The following is a 22773-nucleotide window of genomic DNA, read 5'->3' as shown; positions in this document are numbered from 1 at the left end:
ATGGTCAGCCTCCCAGAACAGAGGTGGATGGAGGGCAGTCGAGTGTGTGTCTGGAAAGGCAAATGGAGACTACCCAGCAAGATATTTAGTGAAAAAGTATTATAATCCCAAATCTCTAAATCTATATATGTCACAGGTTCCCTGGCACATAGATTCTGAGATTTGCATGTGGGTTTGTTATGAAGTGCCCTCGGGAACAATACCTGCCAGAGGAGAGGGAAGCTGGATTGACAGAGGGAGAAGTAAACTATAATGCGGTTGCAAGAGAGACTTTAGTTATTTCTGCGTCGAGCTCTAGAGCTAGGATGGCCCTTCACAGTTGTCCCAACTGAGGCAAGAAGGCTGGACTTTGGTACCCTCTCAGCAACAGATTCTTGGATGTAGGCTGTCTCCGTGAGGCCAAGGTCAACGACTGGCTAGAACCATTAGCAGATAACACTCCAGGCACTGGGCAAGTGAGCATGCCATCGTGAAGGTGGAGGTAGGGATGAGCAACGCCTGGCTAGAACCATTGGCAGATAACACTCCAGGCACTGGGCAAGTGAGCATGCCATCGTGAAGGTGGAGGTGGGGATGAGGCTGAGGGAAGCATGCTACAACTTTCACTAAGATGTCAGTTAACACATGGCTGACTCTGGGTGATACAATTACACATAAGATTTTTCCTGACTTAAAAAAATAATAATTTTCTTTTGTTACAAGTGTTCTAAAACAAGTATTAACATGAGAATACAGAGCAATTCAGATGTTACATAGAGAGACTTAAATAGTGGCTTAAATGAATTATAGTTTATTATTCTGTCCTAAAAACGTTCTGACAGCAGTGCGCAGCTGGTATGAGCTCAACAACCATCAGGGACACTTGGTCCTTCTATCTGGTTGCTCTGCCACCTTCAATGTCTCGCTTCCATCTCATGGTTCAAGATGGCTGCTCCAACTCCTGTCTTCACATTCCAGCAGGAAAGTAGAAAGTAAATAGTGGAGGGCCCACCCTTTCCCTTTAAGGGCACAACTCAGACACTGCACGTATTATTTTCCTTCACATCTCATTGGTGGCCATACAAGCTTCAAAAAGGCTGAGAAATATGGTCCTTATGCTACGGGGCGGTCTAAGTCAGTTTGGAGAACTAAACAAAATACCTTAGACTGGGTACTGCATAAACAATGAAAAAATTATTGCTCTCAATTCTGGGTGCCAGGAATTCCAAGACTGAGGCACCAATAAACTCTATGCCTGATAAGGGCCTGTTCCTCACAGATGGTACCTTCTATGTATCCTCACATGGTAAAAGGGGTGCGGAAACTCTCCAAGGCCTATTATAAGGGTGCTAACCCCATTTGTGTGAGCTCTGCCCTTATGACCTGATCACCCACTCAAATGCCCCACTTCCTTATACCATCACATTGGGGATTGGATGTCAACATCTGGAGGGAGGGACACAAACCTTCAGACCACAGTAGGGACCATGTGTACAGCTTAAGTTCAGCATTTCTATTACTAAAGAAAGAAGGGAATAGTTGGGTGTTGGGAAATAATTGGCAGTTTCTACCACAATTTGTATTAGTTTGATAATCAGTAAATTTACAGTTAAAAATAAAAACACACAGTTGTTTGCTAGTCTGTGTATTCCAAGCAGGCTCAGAACAAACCATTCTTTTTCCTTGTAATTCCTGATGGGATGCAGATGTATGTGGCAGATCTATCCCCCTGTGTAACATTCCATGGAATGGTGTAAGGACCAAAGGGCATAGGCTATTGTCACAGTGTCTAGTAATACTGCAGCTTAATCAGTGTGATATTAAGCAGCTGCCAGTTAGTTTAATTTTTAACGCTCAGAAGGTCAGGTAATTTGCCATCAAAATCATAGTCCACAGGGGTCAGCTAACATTATATTTAAAAAGCGACATTCCAGAGACAGCTTCTACAGATCCTTCTGCCACCCAGGTCAATAAATGATGTTTTGCAAACTGACATGCTATCTTATCAAAAATAGTTTTTTCTTGATGACTTATTAATTAGCATAATAATGTTCAAAATGGATTATCACTAGTGAAATTAAAGGTATTCAAAATATGTGGATTGGGCTGGGCACAGTGGCTCCCAGCACTTTGGGAGGCCAAGATGGGCAGATCACTTGAGGTTAGGAGTTCTCAAGACCAGCCTGGTCAACAAGGTGAAACCTCGTCTCTACTAAAAATACAAAAAAATTAGCCAGGTCTGGTGGTGGGTGCCTCTATTCCCAGCTACTCAGGAGGCTGAGGCAGGAGAATCATCTGAATCAGGAGGTGGAGGTTGCAGGGAGCCAAGATCGCACCACTGCACTCTAGCCCGGCCGACAGAGAAAGACTCCATCACACACACAAAAAAAGTGGATTGGCTCAAATGATTTAGAAACACTCCCCAATCCTGTCACAAACATGATATAAGAATCCAGAGATTCTTATAACATGTACCATGAGGGATAACATCAGAAGTTGCATACTCTAATTGGTCCCATATCCAGCTACTGGTTTCAAAGAAATTCTGACGATATGATCTTTCTTGGTCCTAGAATGTCATGTTTTACCTTCAATGAGTTTTGCATATAACATCAATGCTATGGTCTGAACGTGTCCCTTCCCAAATTCAGGTGTTGAAACGTAATGGCTAATGCGATGGTATTAACAGGTGGAGGCTTTAAAATGTGATTAAGCCATGAGGTCTCCTCTTTCATGAGCGGCATTAAGGCCCTTATAAGAGGCTTCCCGCAGAGTTCAGAGCTCTTGCTCTTCTACCTTCTTCCTGTGAGGACACAGCATCCCTCCCCTCCAGGGGATGCAGCAACAAGGTATACCCTGGAAACAGAGGGCAGCCCTCACCAGACACTGGACCTGCCAACATCTTGATCCTGGATTCCCCAGCTTCTAGAACTATACAAAAATTAATTTTTGTTCTTTGAAAATTACTCAGTCTCAAGTATTTTGTTGGAGCAGCACAAATAAATTAAGACATTTTAAGACAAATTAAGATCATCAGAAGAAAGTTGAAATGAACTTCTTTGGGCCACTTGTTAATCAATGCTTGATTAATAAATGCTTTTATAGCAACAAAAAAAGGACTCCCTATTCAATCAGTGTTGTGGAGATAATTCGCTAGCCATCTGCTGAAGACTGAAACTGGACCCCTTCCTTACACCATGCACAAAAATCAACTCAAGATGGATTAAAGACTTAAGTGTAAAACCTAAAACTCTAAAAGCCCTTGAAGAAAACCTAGGAAATACCATTCGAGATATAGGCCCTGGCAAAGATTTTATGACAAAAGTGCCAAGAGCAATTGTAACCAAACCAAAAATTGACACATGGGACCTAATTAAACTAAAGAGCTTCTGTACAGCAAAAGAAACTATGAATAGAGTAAACAGATAATTCACAGAATGGGAAAAAATATTTTCAAACTATTCATCTCACCAAAGTCTAACATCCAGAATCTATAAGGAACTTAAATTATCATTTATTGTTGTCATTAAAAAGTAGGCAAAGGTCACCAACCAATGAGTGGATAAAGAAAATGTGGTATAGATACACCATGGAATACTTACCCATGAAATAAAATAATGGCCTTTGCAGCAGATTGTGCTGGAGACCATTATTCTAAATGAAGTAAATTAAGAATGGAAAATCACATATTGTATGTTCTCATTTATAAGTGAGAGCTAAGCTATGAGGATGCAAAGGCGTAAGAATGATATAATGGATTTTGGGGACTTGGGGGAAGCGTCGGAGTGGGGTAGCAGATAAAAGACTACATACTGGGCACAGTGTACACTGCTCAGGTGACATGTGCACCAAAATCTCAGAAATCACTGCTGAAGAACTTACCCATGTAACCAAAAATCACCTGTATCCTCTAAAACTATTGAAACAAAAGGTTTTTTTAAGTAGGCGAAGGACATGAACAGACACTACTCAAAAGAAGACATATACACAGCCAACAAGCATATGAAAAAATGTTCAACATCACTAATTGTTAAAGAGATCAAATCAAAACCACAATGAGATACCACCTTATACCACTGAGAATGGCTAATGTCAAAAATTAACAGATGCTCGTGATGTTGCAGAGAAAACGGAATACTTACACATTGTGGATGAGAGTGTAAATTAGTTCAGCCACTGTGGAAAGCAGTTTGGAGATTTCTCAAAGAACTTAAACAAACTACTATTTGATCCAGCAATTCCATTATTGGGTACATACCCAAAGGAATATCAATCTTTCTAACATAAAGACGTATGTTCATTGCAGCACTGTTCACAATAGGAACGACATGGAATCAGTCTAAATGGCTATCCATGGTAGACTGGATAAAGAAAATGCAGTACATGTACACCATGGAATACTACACAGCCATAAAAAAGAATGAGATAATGTCCTTTGCGGCAACATGGATAGAGTTGGAAGCCATTTTCCTAAGTAAACTAATGCAGGAACAGAAAACCAAACTCTGCAAGTCCTTGCTTATAAGTGGGAACTAAACATTCAGTACACATGCACACAAAGAAAGGAACAACAGACACTGGGGCCCACTTGAGGGTGGAGAATGGGAGGAAGGTGAGGATCAATAAACTACCTATTGGATACTATGTTTATTATCTGGGCAACAAAATAATATGTACATCAAATTCCCATGACATGCAATTCATCTCTAGAACCAACCCACACATGTACCCCTGAAACTAAAAGTTTAAAAAAAAAATACAAAAAATAAAGCTTGTACGTATGACTGAATTTTGCCCGAATCTTGCTTTTCTTCTTACCTGGTAGCTGGTTTGTGAGAGAGTGGCTAAACACAACTGCTCTGGAGTGGGAGCAGTATGTCCCTCAAACCTCAATAGTTATTCTTTTTTTTTTTTTTTTTTTTTTGAGACGGAGTTTCGCTCTTGATACCCAGGCTGGAGCGCAATGGCGCGATCTCGGCTCACCGCAATCTCCGCCTCCTGGGTTCAGGCAATTCTCCTGCCTCAGCCTCCTGAGTAGCTGGGATTACAGGCACGCGCCACCGTGCCCAGCTAATTTTTTGTATTAGTAGAGACGGGGTTTCACCATGTTGACCAGGACGGTCTCGATCTCTTGACCTCGTGATCCACCCGCCTCGGCCTCCCAAAGTGCTGGGATTACAGGCTTGAGCCACCGCGCCCGGCCTATTCTTACTCATCAAAAAGAATGTAAGAGTTATGCATGCCAAATTGGTTTAGGCTCAATTTGTAACACATACTCTGCTAGCCAGGCCAAATCCCAGGGATATCAAAAGAGAAGATAGGATTCTTATCATTCCACAATAATCTATTTATTCAGAATTAGTTTAGAGGAATATTTTACTATTCTACTTTTGGAAAAAAATAAATTAATTTCTTCATGTGAAAATTCCTCCCTTTCACTCTACCAATTTGTTCATTTTAATAAGCTTGCACTAAGTGCCAGCAAATCAATGTTCTTCATTAGGGGTCAACAGCCTACAGCCCACAGACCAAATCTGCCTTTCATCTTTTGTATAACCCACAAACTAAGAATGGCTTTAACATATTTAAATGATTAAAAAAAAAAAAATTCATGACACAGGAAAATTATGTGAAATTCATATTTCAGCATCTGTTAATAAAGTTTTATTGTGACACAGCTTCATTCATTCATTTACGTAGGTCTTTGGCTGCACTGGTGCTGTAATGGCAGAGCTGAAGTTGCAACAGAGAATGTTTGGCCCATGAAACCTAAACTATTTGCTATCTGGTTCCTTATACAGAAAAAAGTTTGCTGGCCCTTTTCTTGATGATGGGGATATACCATTGAACAAGTCAGCATATAGGCCCAATTCTTACGGAGCTTCGATTCTTGGGGGAGGCAGACAATAAACAAATAGATGTGAAAATATCCAACAACAGCAAGTGCTATGGTGAAAATAAGAGTGAAGTGATAGAACACCAGCAATGTTCTTTCTAGGGATGTGATATTTCAGCTAAGACCTGAATGGTGAGAAGGAGGCAACCATGTAAAGATGGGTAAGAATGTTCCAGGTGAAGTCCATCAGGGAACTCCTGAAGCTTAGAGTGTAGGGGAGCAAGAAGGTGGGAAATGGGGTGACTGACAGAAGAGTATGCATACTCCTCATTCCTCTACAGATTGTCAGAGACAGTAACAATCTTTCTGGAACATGGTGACAGCCATAAAAGACTTATTAATAACCACTTGGTCAGTGTAAAACACACAGCATCAGAAGGGAAGAGGCTGAAAGATTGCACCATTTCCCTCAGTTCACACCCTGGAACAGGTAGCAATTAAGCTGCAAATTCCTCTCTATCCCCCAACTTGTCCTCTTTAAAGTATCTGAGAAAAGATGTAACTGAGTGGAAATCAGTTTGATAACATGTAACCCTTCCTTGCACAACGCAAGATCCATGAGCTATGCTCTTGGCATATGAGCTAAGAGATTAGTAAAGTTCAATTTCCCCTACTCATCCCCATACTGCTCCCACTCCAGGTGTGGAAGCTAAATTTGTCTCCACACCCTTCGTTCTCATGGGTTACACACATTATTGTGAAAAATCAGTCAGCAAGATTGATATTTCATCAATTTTGATGATTTGGAGAGAAGAAGGAAATTCAACCAAGGCCAACACTTCAGTTGCTACAAATGTGTTCATAAATAAAGAACATGATCATATGAAACAACTTTAATTTTAAAAGCTTTTCCTAAAGTAACTGACTTTTGTCTCTTTGCAAGCACATACACATATATATACATATATATACGTGTGTGTGTGTGTGTGTGTGTGTGTATATATATATATATATATATTTTTTTTTAATGACCACGGTTAGAGGGAATATAATTTTTATTTTTCTAGAGACAGAATCTTGCTCTGTTACCCAGGCTGAAGTACAGTGGTACAATCATAGTTCACTGCAGCCTCAAACTCCTGGGTTCAAGGGATCCTTCCTGCCTTAGCTTCCTGAGTAGCTGAGACTACAGGCACATGCCACCATCCTTGGCAACTTTTACTTTTTATTTTTGTAGAGGTGGGGTCTCCCTACATTGACTAGGCTGATTTTGAACTCCTGGGCTCAAGTGATCCTCCTGCCTCAACTTCCCAAAGTGGTGAGAGCACAGGTGTGAACCGCTGCCACACCCAACCCAAGAATATGAATTTTTAAAACCAACATTCCAATTGGTACAGGGAAAGAAAACTGCACCTTTTTAAAGAAAAACAAGTCCCTTAAAGAGGAGAAAGAACTGTAATTAGAAATGTATTAAGAACTAAAAAGCCGTTTATAACTTGTTTCCTAAGAAACCAAAAAATAGAACTGACAAGTACAACTTTCAAAGAAGCTCAGATTTACTTACTCTATTATTAAAATTTCCAGTTCAAAATTTTTAGAATTACTAATGAAAGGGGTGAAAAAAGCTCTTACAGGAAAAAAATGAAGTCCTTCCAGTTAAATCTGTAATGCTTCTGCTAGTGAAAATTGACCTTCACGAACAAAGAAAACACCAGGGTTGCTCTCAAACCAGTTAATAATATATTTAGCAACTAACACCACATTGTGATTCTTATATAACCAAAAATGACACCAAGATAGTCTCCTAAATTTGCGGACATAGCTTTTTGGCATAACAGCTTTTTGGCAGATAAATGTATTTAATAGAGAAGATGTAAATTTGGTCATCAGGAACTAAAGCTCTTAGTAGAAAGGTAACAGCTCACTCCCTGCTGACATTTCCATATTCCATTCGATATCTTCAGTAGGGGGAGGAAATCTGTGGACTGTATTTCTTTATGTTTGAAGCCCTTCTGAGTAGTTTTATGAGATTAAAAGGGTCATGTTTAGGGCTGGGCAGCAGACGCGAAGGAAGGCCAGCGTGAACCTTTGGGAATGTGCACTCCAGCTCACGCACTCCAGCCTCTCCCCTGCTGATCACATATGGGGGAGGCAGAAGCACAAGCTTAACCTTGAGAGGGGCTCTGGCTCAGAGGTCCCTGCCCAGGATCTGTCACATACACACAGAAGGCAGCACAAAGAGTATGAAATGCTTAGCCCTCCCAATACTCTTGATAGCCTTCCAGTACAACCAGCCACTCCAGTAATTAAACGAAGTCAGCCGTGGCATTTCCCTGTGACCAACTTGGAGGGGGCTGCACCTCACGGGGCAGTGAGGAGGTCATAGTGTCAGGCAGTGGAGAATTGCTGAGACCTGCAGTGAGGTCCACAGGGCAGCAAAATCAGACGCTAAGAGACCTCCTCCCACCTTTGACCGCATAACTATTTCATTCCAGGAGTTCCAGGCCTTCAGGTAAAAGGTCAAAGGACCAAAGTACAAAGCATATCCTCCTTCCTTTTGCCTATCCAATTCCTAACCTTTCCTTTAAAAAATCCCTTTTCTTTATGAAGTCATATTACAATCCCTGCCCACAAGACTTTTCCATCTAGCTGGAGATACAAATATGCTTCCAACCACCTAAGAGACTGTGTCTATTCTGTGATTTAAAGAAAAAAACAAACAAACAAAAAAAAAACAAACTGTTTTACAAAAATTTTTTTAACAGGATTTGGAGATAAAGCTTTTTCTATCACTTGGAATTGGCAACCAAGTATAGCTAAGTATCACCAAATGCTAAAAGAAGAAATGAACTGGCCGGGCGTGGTGGCTCACTCCTGTAATCCCAGCACTTTAGGAGGCAGAGTAATCCCAGCACCTCTGCAGGCAGATTGCTTGAGGCCATGAGGTGGAGACCAGCCTGGCCAATGTGGTGAAATCCTGTCTCTACTAATAATGCAAAAATTAGCCAGGCAGGGTAGTGCACACCTGTAATCCCAGCTACTTGGGAGGCTGAAGCAGGAGAATCACTTCAACCCAAGAGGTGGAGGTTGCAGTGAGCCGAGATTGCGCCACTCCATACCAGCCTGGGTGACAGGATGAGAGTCTGTCTCAAAATAAAAAGAAGACATGAACACCTGGAGCTAGATTCCTCCTTGAGGGCACCTTAGGACACAACTTACATAGTTCTAAAAATATAACAACTGACTGCAGATGCATTAACCAAAAGTCGTATAAAAGCATAATGGGGAAATGAGGGAAGCAAAGAGTAGTTAAGAGTCACATCTTCATCTACCATAATAGAACATCAATAGATTTGTCTATCACAACAAAAAGTCACTAGACAGTACGTAAAGTTAATGATTTAAGAGATACCACTTATTTTGAAATAGGAGGAATACTCAAAAAAAATCGGTAACACTACTGTTGAAGAGTGGGATGTGATGGGTTGAAGAGGTAGAAGTTGCTGGTTTTTTAGTATTTTTAGCACTGTTTGACTCTTAACATGCAGGTTAATAAATTAATAATTTTATTAATTATTAGATTTAAAAATAAATTTATAGAAAAAGAAGGCAATATTATTCTCTAGGGAAAAAATAAATGTAAGTTTCATGGGCCTTTCCTGTGTGCTGTTTGTCAAAAATGTTGTCTAGAATACATGGATATAGCTGGTAGGTCATAGCTAGACTTAAATCAAATTCCTAGAGATTGGCCAGGTGAAGTGGATCATGCCTGTAATCCCAGCACTTTGGGAACCAAGGCAGGAGGGTTGCAGCAGGCCAGCCTGGCCAACACAGCAAGACCTTATCTCTCTTAAAAAAACAATTTCTACAGGCTGAGGATTGTTTATCACATATTATGAAGGAGGCTCCAAATGAAGGTGGGCATGTATGTATTTATTTCAGTAATGTACATAGATCTGAAATTGAAGTCAAAGGGGGATAGGGGAGGCTCTCATGGGTGTGCTCCAAGAATCACCAGAAACAGATCAAAATCAGACAGACCTAACAAAGAAGAATGACACACCAGGACCCAAGAATGCAAGCGTGCAACTCAAACAGCACCACACACGCTAACCGGCCCTGGAAGATTCACTGCTGAAGTTATATACCAGGGTCATCAGAAAAAGGCCAACCTCTGCTGAATAGCTTCCATCCTAGGGGGAGAAAGTAAGTGATAAGTATCGCATACTTTAGAAAGAACAGCATTTAAAATTACTTAGGGAGACAAATGCTTCCGTAACACTCCTGATTGGCTCGTTGGGCAGCAAAACCAAGCTTTACAAATCCTAACAGGTTTAAAGGAATGGAAAATGATGCCTAAAATAAAGCTTTGGCTCATCCTACCAGTGTTGCACCTTGGTTGCCTATTTTATATGCCATTTAAGTGAAAGCCTGCACTAAAAATTTTGATTTTGTCATCCTCAGCTATCCAGAAAATGGCAATACTTAACATTCTACTTCTAATACAATTACAATTAATGTGTTATCTATAATACACCCTCTACCATGCTGTTTTATCATCCATTTTACATTTCCCCAAGAGATAATGCATGTTCATTTTTACCACTCTTTCTCTTTTTAAAATTCAATAGATTTGTTTAATTCAATGATTACTATCATATCTATTTTAAAATAACTTAGCTGATACATAACAATAATTGGCTCTACTATATCTATCTAAATATTATCCCAGTAATGTATTTAAAATTATTTATCAATAACACTTCACTTGGTAATACCCAAATACTTGTTGTGGTTTCTAACTTACCATTCCTGTTGCTTTTTTTCTTTATTGGACATTGAATGTAGCAGATTTATTTTATTTTATTTTATTTATTTTGAGACGGAGTCTCATTCTGTGGCCCAGACTGGAGCGCAGTGGCATGCTGTTGGCTCAATGCAACCTCTGCCTCTAAGTTCAAGCGATTCTCCTGCCTCAGCCTCCTGAATAGCAGGGATTACAGGTACATGAAACCACGCCCACCTAATTTTTTATATTTTTTTAGTAGAGATAGGGTTTCACCATGTTGGCAAGGTCAGTCTTGAACTCCAAACTTCAAGTGATCCACCCGCCTCAGTCTCCCAAAGTACTGGGATAACCGTTGTGAGCCACCATGTCTGCCCTGGGTATGGCAGATTTGACACAGTGGTTTTGTCTGAAGCCACTGTGATGAAGACAATGGAAAAAGTGAATATTTTGACAAAACAGTTTTGAGAAATGTACATCAAAATATAGAAACAATTTTTACAAAAACTTACAGTAATAATTGGGATGGGGAGATGGGATGGAATGAGACTCTGGGGTGGCATGGTGACCAAGAACGGGATGAAAATTTCTGTCTTTCATATTATGTGGTAATTTTTTTTTTTTTTTTTTTTTTTGAGACGGAGTCTCGCTCTTGTTACCCAGGCTGGAGTGCAATGGCGCGATCTCGGCTCACCGCAACCTCCGCCTCCTGGGTTCAGGCAATTCTCCTGCCTCAGCCTCCTGAGTAGCTGGGATTACAGGCACGCGCCACCGTGCCCAGCTAATTTTTTTTTTTTTGTATTAATAGAGACGGGGTTTCACAATGTTGACCAGGATGGTCTCGATCTCTCGACCTCGTGATCCACCCGCCTCGGCCTCCCAAAGTTATGTGGTAATTTTTAAAAAGTAGCTTATTATTTAGAACTTATCAAAATATTCCAGACTCAAAAAATTCCATCACAGACTGAAAAACGATTAACCATTCTCCCTGAACCTCTTTGGATATCTCCTACACAATTCTCTTCCCATTGGATTGTTTATGAAAGCCCAAAGTATTTAAATAAAATAATAGATATCCTAAGATTTCACCCAAGTACTTCAGTATACAGCTATAAAAAAAAGACATTTACCTACATGACCATGATATCACACATAACAAATTTAATACTAATTCCTTAATGTTCTTTAATACCCAGGCCATATTCAAATCCTTCCCCAGATGTCTTTTACAGCAGTTTATCCAAACCGGAGAAAAAAAATCTGTATCTATATAATATTTGTGATACAAATATAGAAAAATACTACAACTGTGAAATCTAAACGTGGGTATTACGCTATTCCCTGTGTTTTCTATGGATTTGAGATTTTGTAATATAATGTCCAAAAGATTTACATCATTATATCTTTATAGATATGATTATAAATGTATTAGAGGAGGGTATCGTCTAGACCATGCTACTGGGCCCTGTCCTGTCCAACGCTGACATCAAGTATTCGGACAATGATATAGAAATGATCCTTATCAAATTTCTCAGTTGATGAGCTAGGAGAAATAATAAACATTTTAGATAATTGAATCAAGATCCAGAAACACTCTGACAAACTAAATATAGCAGACTGGTGAGGAAATGAGTGGCAATATATTGGATGTCTTTTTATGTTTATTAAGAGCTGGAGGCACAAGGTCAGAGGTTGATAGATGCAGTAATCGGGAAAGGACCTAGGGATTACCAATAGCTTTGGTGATGGTCAGATCAAATGGAATTGCCTGAGCCTTAAAAAAAAATTACAGCTCTTTCAGAATTTGTCCAGCAGGTTTTCTGGTTTTTACTGGAAAATACCTCTTCCCCACCCCGCCACACACAAAAACCAAATTTTAAAATAGAGTCCTGCATCAAGAGAGCCCGCTGCCCTCCTAGCCTGTGACCTGCATCTGTCAGCCTTGTGAGATGGGCATTGCCAGGGAACTGGGATGGCAAATGTGAGACTAGGAAGTGGAGGTGGGGGGCATGGAAGGTAGTGATACAAAAGCCAAATTGCTATAGAATCTAGAAGTAAGTTTCCATCGTTATGGGAAATCTTCAAGGTAAGTAGCAAGGTAGCCTAACCATCTTGTTGTGTAATTCAAGCACTTGATTGGGTCTACATTCAGAGATTATCTTATCCTGTTTGGCATATTTCACAAGGACAGATGTGTCGGCCAAACTGGAGATGCGGACATGATAATGAGCAATTTTTTAAAAGCCACAGTATCTGAATGGAGGTCGCCTTGGCATTGACAAGGGAAATGGGAGGATCTCAGTTTGTACGAAGGTTAAAATCCTTTATTCAGTTCCCAAGAGTTTTCTGGATCAAATCCTCCATGCCTTGCTTCATTCTGTAGAAATATTCTTTTGTGTCTACCTATCCATCTCTCCTCAAGTCCTTGAGGATACAGACTATATTACCCATCTTTGTATCCACTGTTCCCAACACTCTCCCTGACATACAGCAGATACTTTATAATATTTGTAGAATGAATAAATGCTTGCCCAGAGGACACAGGTAATAATCAAATGCATCAGCTCATGCTGTATCAGAGACTACATAGTCCTCTGGGTGTTCTCCAGGCAACACCATGGCCGAGTGGAACACACTGACTTTGGTCTCCATGACTGACCAACCAGGCAACAATTGAGGCTGCACAAAGATAAGAGCATTAAGAATGATGCAGCACTAAGCCAGTGGACCAGGGTCTGATATTGCTGGATCGTTGTCTAAACTGAATGTGAAACTTCAAACTTTTAGAATGCAGTGTCACGAGTGTGCTTTGGTGGATTAAGGCAGTATGTTTTCTGCAAACAAGTCAGGCTCTGTAGCTCTGATTCAATATACACACATGGGTTCCTGGGACTTTTAGAGAGATAACCCTCTGCAAAATGGCCAGTAATCATTGATAAAGAACTCCCTGGATCTCCTGCCAGAAGATTCCTTCATCTAGGGTCTATTGGCTTTCCCTTGGGGCAGGGGTAGGAAGGAAACTCACAGGAAGACCTGTTTGCTCTCCTAGCATCCAGTCTCCTCTCCAGTTGAAGGCATCAACGATCAGGTCAGGTCAGCTCTGTGAACCATCCTAACATGGATGGGGCATCATGATACCCGGTATTTTCTTCAAGTGTACTTTCCTCTGCCTCAAATCTTAGAGGACTTAGGTTGTGTTTAGTGTGTGTGTGTGCATGCATGCGTGTGTGTGTGTGTGTGAGAGAGAGGGAGAATGAGAGAGAGAGACCAGATGACTTCTCAGGTCCCTCCTAGATCTAAAATTTTAAGATGATTGTTCTGAAAGTACTAACAATGGATCACTAGCTTTGGAATTTTTGACTAGCATTATTCAAAACATACTCATGATTGCAAGAAATAAGGCAAAGGACACTAAAGGGAGATACAAAACCAGAAAAATAAATGTGAGTAAAATAACATATCAACTTCAACTCATTAGCAAGGTAATACCACTGAAATCAACTAGTTTATACAGTGTCTACAAAATGGTTAGTTAGAAAGTAAGGTTGTTACACTACTTACGATAGCAAAGACTTGGAACCAACCCAAATGTCCATCAACAAAAGACTGGATAAAGACATATATATCATGGAATACTATGCAGCCATGAAAAGGAATGAATTCATGTCCTTTGCAGGGTCATGGATGAAGCTGGAAGCCATCATTCACAGCAAACTAACACAGGAACAGAAAACCAAACACCACAAGTTCTCACTCATAAGTGGGAGTTGAACAATGAGAACACATGGACACAGGGAGGGGAACATCACACACTGGATCCTGTCAGGGGTCAGGGGCAAGGGGAGGGAGACCATTAGAACAAATATCTAATGCATGTGGGGGCTTAAACCTAGATGACAAGTTGATAGGTGCAGCAAACCACCATGGCACATGTATACCTATGTAACAAACCTGCACATTCTGCACATGTATCCCAGAACTTAAATTTAAAAAAAGAAAGAAAGGCTGTTTGCCACAAGCAGCACCTCAAAAGGACAGACATGTGGTCCCAAACACCACGGTTCTCATTATATGGATTAATTTTTCTTAACTTCTTGTAAATGTGTTTACATTTTCAGTGTATATTGCCCCTTTGCCAATTCTCTTCCTTATTGTATTTCCTGCAGTCTTCTTTCCCCACTATGCAACCAGTACAGGTGCCTACCAATGAGTGTTTCTGCCCTCAGTCTGTCATTTCAATTAATCCTAAATACTCCATTAATGACTCCTCCTAAAATATGATTGGGTCTCCCTGTCCCCAGCTCAAAGCATTCTTCAATGATTCCTTGGTGCACAAGGGATTAAGTCAAAACTCAAAAGCCTGGCAGTTAAATCCTCACCAATCTGGCTCCTAGACAAGAAGTCAAACTCCATGTCATCTGAACCTCTCCCCAGTTCCTGTGTGCGTCTGTGATTCACTCCCGGAAGCTGCACTCTGACCCATGCCATCTCTCTTCTGTGGAGCATTCCCTGTCCCCCTCTCCTCTGAATGTCTCAGTTCTACCCACTCTCCAAAGCCCAAGTCAGATCTCTCTTTCAGGTTTACCAGCCATTCGCTATCCTTTGGTTTTCTGAGTTTCTACCACACTTCTTTACCATTTGACAGAATACTCCCTACATTGGTAATTAACTTTCATGGGCATAAGTTTTATTGCCCCCAGTAGATTGCTATCTCCTCAAGGTCAAGGACTTTATCCTTTTTAAATAAAAATTCCTAAAATGCCTAGGACAATGCTCCGCATGGCAGGTGCTCAACAAATAATGACAAAGAGTGAATGATAACAAACTTTTTTTTGAGGGGGGGTGGGGGCAGAATTTCAGTCTTGTTGCCCAGGCTGGAGTGCAATGGTGCAATCTTGGCTTACTGCAACCTCCGACTCCTGGGTTCAAGCGATTCTCCTGCCTCAGCTTCCCGAGTAGTTGGGATTACAGGCATCTGTCAACACGCTGGGCTAATTTTTTGTATTTTTAGTAAAAAGGGAGTTTCACCACTTTGGCCAGGCTAGGCTCAAACTCCTGACCTCAGGTGATCCACCCGCCTCAGCCTCCCAAAGTGCTGGGATTACAGACATGAGCCACCGCACCCAGACGATAACAAACATTTATGAACCACTTCATTTTGTCTGAAAGTATTTTGTCTGAAAACATCTTCAAACTTAAGGACCTTCTCTCTGCCTTCATAATGTTATGAATGAGTCTTAGCTTTTAAAATAATGTGATTTTTCAAGGGTGTCCACTGCTGATTATAATAGAGGGTCTCAGAGACAGATCCTGGCTAACAATACCCTCCTGTAGCATTTACTATGAGTGAGTCACTTTCAATTAGACAAGAGAACATTACATTCTAGAAATTGTCTCTTCCCACTGTGACTGACAAGGAAAAACTGACCTTAGGTATACTAAATCAAAAGCATATACTCATAAATCATAGATAACTCACATGCAGGGATGGGTATGGCCTTACTATGTGTTATTTGGCCTCACCACTCAAAATGTGATCCAAGGACAAGCAAAATCCACGTTGTTTGGGAGTTTGTTAGAGGCAGAATACCAGGCTCCATCTCAAACTTACTAAATGAGAATTCTTCCTTTTAACAAAAGCCCTGGGTGATTTGAAAAGCACTAGACAAACCCAAAACAAGCAAAAGTGACTGTACAGAGGAATTTTTCTTTTTCTTTTCTTTTTTCTTTCTTTTGAGACAGGGTCTCACTCTGGCCCCAGACTGGGGCACAGTGGTATGATCACGGCTCACCACAGCCTTGATTTCCTGGGCTCAAGCAATCCTCCCACCTCAGCCTCCTAAGTAGCTGGGACCACAGGTGTGCAGCACAATGCCCAGCTTTGTGATTTTTGTTGTTGTTGTTGTTGTTGTTGTTGAGATGGGGGGTCTCCCTACGTTGCCCAGGCTGGTTTCCAATTCCTGGGCTCAAGCACTCCTCCCACCCTTTACATTAACAATATTACATACTTTAAAAAGTTATCCTTTTTGTAAAGATTTTTGTAAAAATACATAATTTCAACAGTAATGAAAAGAATATGGATAAAATTTGTGTGCTGGGATTAGAGGTGTGAGCTACCACGCCTGGCCTGTACAGAAGGCATCTTTTTATGTAGGTTTGGTGAGTATAGGATTTTTATCCTTTCAAAACAGCCTATACCAGTGGTTCAACACAGATCGGTGGACCCCATCCCCAGGGTTTCTGGTTCAGAATGTCTGGGGTGGGAGCCAAGAATCTGCATTTCTAACAAACTTCCATATCAATGGTGCTGCTGCTGGCCTAGGAACCACACCACAGGCTTCTGCCATTAAAAAGAACGGGTCTCATAGTTTGCGAATTTTGCTCCTAGTGTACTCCCAACAGAAGAGAGAATACTAAGCTAGTAAAACAGAAAAGAAAAAGAAGTAGCAGCAAAATGTTTCATTTATGTTACAAGAAGGTAGCTGTTAACACTCCTTTGTACACAGTGGGGTAAAAATAGCCGAAGGAATTACTATAGCAACAGCTATGATATCCTCAGAGACTTTCTCCCCTGGCATTATTCATAAAGGGAGACCCATCTTACACAAATTCCATTTCAACTTTGAGACTTATCACAAACAGTAAACATGGGAAACTTATGCCATTCGTTAAATACTATGAGATAAAAAACAAATTTAAGATGGATTTGAAAAATGACTCTCTGAGCCCTGAATCTGGATTTGGTCCAGCAATTAAACAAAAAAGTGTAAGTCTTTATCTATATGGCTGTGAAACAACAAGAAAAGGAGAGCTGAGAAATGCCGAGAACACTTATTATAAAATTTTAAATGGTTTTTTTAAAATCCCAAAATAGCTTCTTTAAAACACTTTCCAAATTATGAATAAAAGAATGTATAAAAACCAAAGAGCTCCCCCTAGAGTTTGAAAAAAGAGTTATTACTTATACACACAAATAAAGCACTGTCTACCCTATTTTATCTGTATTCTTTTCATTACCGTTAAAAATATGTAGTTTTACAAAAATCTTTACAAAAAGGATAACTTTTTAAAGTGTGTAAACTGTTAATGTAAAAGAGAACTGACTTTTCCATAATGTCTGAAACCTATTTTTCTCTTAAAAATGTGGCAGTTGCATTTATCACTGTGAATGATTATCTTCAGGCAAATCATTAAAAAGTTAGGATAGAATATATACACCTACTATGTACCCACAAAAGTTTTAAAAATAATTGAAAAACAAAAAAGTTGGGATAGAGTTTAAAGCATTCATGGACATGACAGTTATGAAATTGATTCAAGAGACCCTACCTGAGCTTGCTATACTTCCTTGAGTAACTCCTCTTCTAATCCCAACTTTTCTCATCAATAGGGGTTAGATCACACCAATGGTTCTCAGACCTGGTTGCTCATTGGAAGCACCTGAGATCACTGGAAATAATTTGATGCATGGGTTCCAGCCCCCAAGATCGTGATTTAATAGTTCTGTGGGTGGAGCAGGAGGCGTGGGCAATTTATCTACAAGGTTAAAAGCTCCCCAGGTGATTCTAATATGCAGATTGGCTATACCAGATTGGGTGATCTCCAAGCTGTCTTTCACCCTTAAGCATCTAATGCTCTAGTTCAGTGGCTCTGAAGCTTTCATGTGGATCAGAGGCACCTGCGGGGCTTCTTAAATCCACTGCTGGACCTTACCCCTAGAGCTTCGGATTCAGTAGGCTCAAGGAGGGGCCCAAGAATTTACGTTTGTAACAAGGTGCGAGGTAATGCTGATGCTACCAATCCAAGGTCATCCTTTGAAATCATTGTTCTACATTATTTTAAAATTACATTTTCCAAACTCTCAAATTATTTTTACTCTCCTTGATGAAACCACAGTATGATATGGTTAATTAATCTCCTTGATTCCAATCTCCCTTCTTCCAGTTTTTAGCCCATACTTTCAACACAGTTAGTAACCTAACCCATAAATCCTACTGTGTCACTTGCTGCCCTGAAACTTTTCAATGACTCCCCATTGCTGACAGAAGAAAGGTCAGATTCAAATGACATGTAAAGCTTTTCAGTTTCCAGTAGTCTGTCATCTGCCTATGTTCCAGTTACATGTTCCCAAAAACACAATGAAGGCTCTTTCAGCTCAATGCTTTCATACCTGGCAGTCTCTTCTCCTGAAAGGTCCTTATTCCACCTTCTCTTTCTGATGTATTTGTCACCATTCACTCTATGTGCCAGGTACTGTGCAAGGAACCGGGAATTCAAGGAAGAAAAGGACAATCCCTGCCTTTAAGGAGCTTACAGTCTTGAGAAGCTCCCCAGGTGATTCTAAAATGCAGGTTGGCTGTACCAGATTGGGTGATCTCCAAGCTACCTTTCACCCTTAAGCGTCTATTGCTCTAGTTCCTGGCTCTGAAGGTTTCATGTGAATCAGAGGCACCTGGGGGGCTTGTTAAACCACACTGCTGGATCTTACACCCGGGCTTCAACATCAATGAATGGCAAACCCAACATCAGTCTTAATACCTCTCCCCCTTCTCCCTCTCATCTTTACCAGTGGCTGAAAAAGCTAATTATTGCCACGGATGGACGATAGCACATGCATAGAAGTGCACTGCCGCTTCTGGGAAAGAGTTTGCTTTCCAGATAAAAAGGAAAAGACCCAGAGCCATCCCTTCCCCCAGCCTTGAGTGTGGGTGCAACGCCTGAGGCTGGGACAGTCATCTTATAACCATGAGGGAAAGGACAAGAGAATCCTACAGACATGGTCCTGACATTGATGATCAGCTCAACAAGCAACAGTGGCCACTGACCTCCAGTCTCCTTTATATTTGAAAACAATAAACCATTTGTTGAGTCATTTGTTTATCAGTTTTCCGTTACTTACAGCTGAACGCATTCTCTTGGGGTGGAGGTGGGAAATATCCAGCAAGTCATCCTTTCACAGCAGCCGTGCTAAGTGATGTCAGGAAGCAGAGCATGCAGTGAGAGGTTACAACACAGCAAGTGGGGAATGAAAGAGTGGGGAGCAATCAGCAAGGCGTGGAGACAAGAAGGAAGCATCCATTCCAGGCAGAGGAGAGAGCTTCTGGAAAGGTCCTAAGGGAGGAAGAGCACTTGTGGCAGAGGACTGAAAAGCCTGCGAGAGGAGGAGCAGCAGAGGAAGCCGGAAGGAGAGGCGAGGCCTGTCCTCCCCAAGGCAGGAGGAACTCCTCCCACTGTGCCGCCCAGAGCTTCCTTCCCAAATTCTACCCCTGTCCTTACACCCTGTGCTAATTTTCCTGCCTACCTCTTTCACCTTAGTTAGACTGGACTTTTCACAACCGTTTAATCATCTTATGTTCCTTAGCACCTAGCAGAGGGACACAGAAATACACATAATTTCATTTACTGAATGAAAACATTATCATGATAAAATACTTTTTTTTAAGAGACGGGGTCTTGCTATGTTGGCCAGGCTGGAGTGCAGTGGCTATTCACAGGCACGATCCCACTACTGATCAGCACAGGAGTTTTGACCTGCTCCATTTCCAACCTGGGCCAGTTCTCCCCTCCTTAGGCAACCTGGTGGTCCCCCGCTCCCGGGAGGTCACCATATTGATGCCAAACTTAGTGCGGACATCTGGTCGGCATAGCGCACTACAGCCCAGAACTCCTGGGCTCAAGTGATCCTGCAGCCTCAGCCTCCCGAGTAGCTGGGACTACAGGCACATGCCACCACACCCAGCGATAAAATACTTTATTGAAAAGTATCCCGGCTGGGTGCTGTGGCTCATGCCTGTAATCCCAGGACTGGGAGGCCAAGGCAGATGGATTGCTTGAGTCCAGGAGTTCAAGACCAGCCTATGCAACATCGTGAGACCCTGTCTCATTAAAAAAAAAAAAGTATCCTAAAATGTCATAATCCAATGTGAGGGCTGACTTATGAATATTTTTGATGCCCAGTTCTACAACGGACTTGTACCATCACCCAGGTGTGCCACCTTCATGTGACTGAATGAGAAGCTTGTTCTAGAACCTTACTGGAGTTAAAATAGGTGATCTCAGGCAATATTTCCTGATTTTTGAACACTAAAAAAACAAAAAAAAAGCACAGGGAACTTTAGCAGCCCAGCGAAAAGTACCTGCCACAGATGAACGTCTAACCAGGAGTGGTTTGATAGTAGTAAATGACAATCTAACTCTGGAGAATATCAAACCACGCGTTTAGTTAGCTGACCCTTGCCCCGAAAAAGAGAAAGAGAAATAAAAAGTTGCATTATGCATCAAAATATTATCCAAATTTGTTTTCAAACAGTAGGTTTATGAGTGATTTTATTTAATTTCCATTTCTTAATATTTTATAGTTGGCTTGATTCACTTAAATTACTTAAATCAGTACAATTGTTTTCCTTACAAAAATAGGAGTACAAAACTTCCTCAGCCATGAGGCCTTAGTTTACTCAGTATTTTCTGAAAAATGCTTCATAATTTGTATAATTAAAAGTGAATCCAAAGTTTAAATTTAAATTGCAGATAGCCTTTGACCCACGTCCAGGAATCAACGCTTCAAAAATATGGGACTAGTACATACCTCATGTCAGTGGCATGAGGGAAACAAGGCACAGTATTTTATTAGTTAGAATTGCTGGTGTATGGTGGTAATCAACAGCAGACTGTGTTGGGCACAGTGGCTCACACCTGTCATCCCAGTGCTTTGAGAGGACTGGAGGATTACTTGAAGCCAGGAGTTTGACAACAGCCTGGGCAACACCCTGAGATCCTGTGTCTATAAAAATAAAATTAGGGGAAAAATAGGAAAATAATAAGAAAAGGCTGGGGCTCACACCTGTAATCCCAGAACTTTTGGAGGCCGAGGCTAGTGGATCACCTGAGGTCAGGAGTTTGAGACCAGGCTGGCCAACATGGCAAAAGCTCGCCCCTACTAAAAATACAAAAATTAGCTGGAGAATAGCTTGAACCCAGGAGGCAGAGGTTGCAGTGAGCCGAGATCGTGCCACTGCACTCCAGCTTGGCAACAGAGCGAGACTCCATCTCAAAAAAAAAAAAAAATTGATTAAAGAAATTGAAGAAGACACAAATAAATAGAAGGATATTCCATGTTCATGAATTGGAAGAATTAATATTGTTAAAAAGTCCATATTCCCCAAAATGATCTTCAGATTCAATGCAATCCCTATTAACATTTCAATGACATTTTTCACAGAAATAGAAAAAGCAATTTTAAAATTTATATAGAAACACACACACAGAAAACACAAAAACAAACAAACAAAAAACCCTAAGTAGCCCAGGCAATCTTGAGCAAAAAGAACAAAACAAAACTCTACCTGACTTCAAACTATATTACAAAGCCACAGTAATTAAAACAGCATGGTACTGGCATAAAAATAGAAACATCAACCAATGGAACAGGATAGAGAGCCCAGAAATAAACCCACATATTTAGGGTCAATTGATTTTTTTTTTTTACAAAGATGCCAAAAACACACCATGGGGCAAAGACAATCTCTTCAATAAAGAGTAATGAGAAAATTGGACATCCACATGTAGAAGAATGAGATTTGACCCTTATGTCACACCATATACAAAACAGAACTCAAAATGGATTAAAGTCTTAAACACAAGACCTAAAACTGGTTAAAAAAAATACTAGAAGAAAATATGGGGGGAAACTGTGTACCCCATAATTGTATATGATTATAATTTTGAAAAAAATACATTTTTTAAAAAAGTTATCCGTCTCAAAATTGACAAAACTTGGAAGAAACCATCTGAGCATGGTGGCTTGGGCCTGTAATCCCACCTACTTGAGAGGCTGAGGTGGGAGGCTCACTTAAGGCCAGAATTTGAGATCAGCCTGGACAACACAGCAATACCCTATCTCTAAAAATATAAACAAATAAAATAACAAATTTGGAAGCACCAAGGTGTCTTTCAATAAGTGAATATATAAACAACCTGTGGCACATCCACATAATGAAATAGTATTCAGCAATAAGAAGAAATGAACTGTCAAGCCACAAAAATACATGAAAGAACCTTAAAGACATATGTCTAAGTGAATGAAGCCAAGGTGAAAAGACTACATACTGTATTACTCCAACTATATAATATTCTGGAAAAAGCAAAACTATGGAGACAACAAAGACATAAGTGG

General features: G+C 40.6%; 1 protein-coding gene and 1 non-coding gene across 5 annotated transcripts in view; one reads left to right on the top strand and one right to left on the bottom strand.

The window, feature by feature from the left end:
• Nucleotides 1–22773, bottom strand: part of ACYP2 (acylphosphatase 2) — a 191564-nt gene that overhangs the window by 127724 nt on the left and 41067 nt on the right. The gene's annotated exons all lie outside the window — the stretch shown is intronic.
• LOC135269805 (U7 small nuclear RNA) lies at nucleotides 12383–12446 on the top strand. The gene has a single exon (XR_010338057.1). It is a non-coding gene; the product is annotated as a U7 small nuclear RNA (small nuclear RNA).

Source organism: Aotus nancymaae, unplaced genomic scaffold, assembly GCF_030222135.1.
Source record: "Aotus nancymaae isolate 86718 unplaced genomic scaffold, 86718_ANA_hifiasm-v0.15.2.pri h1tg000057l, whole genome shotgun sequence".
In the NCBI taxonomy this organism is placed as follows: Eukaryota; Metazoa; Chordata; class Mammalia; order Primates; family Aotidae; genus Aotus; species Aotus nancymaae.
Note: the sequence above shows the minus strand (reverse complement) of the source record. Positions and strands in the feature narration are given on the sequence as shown.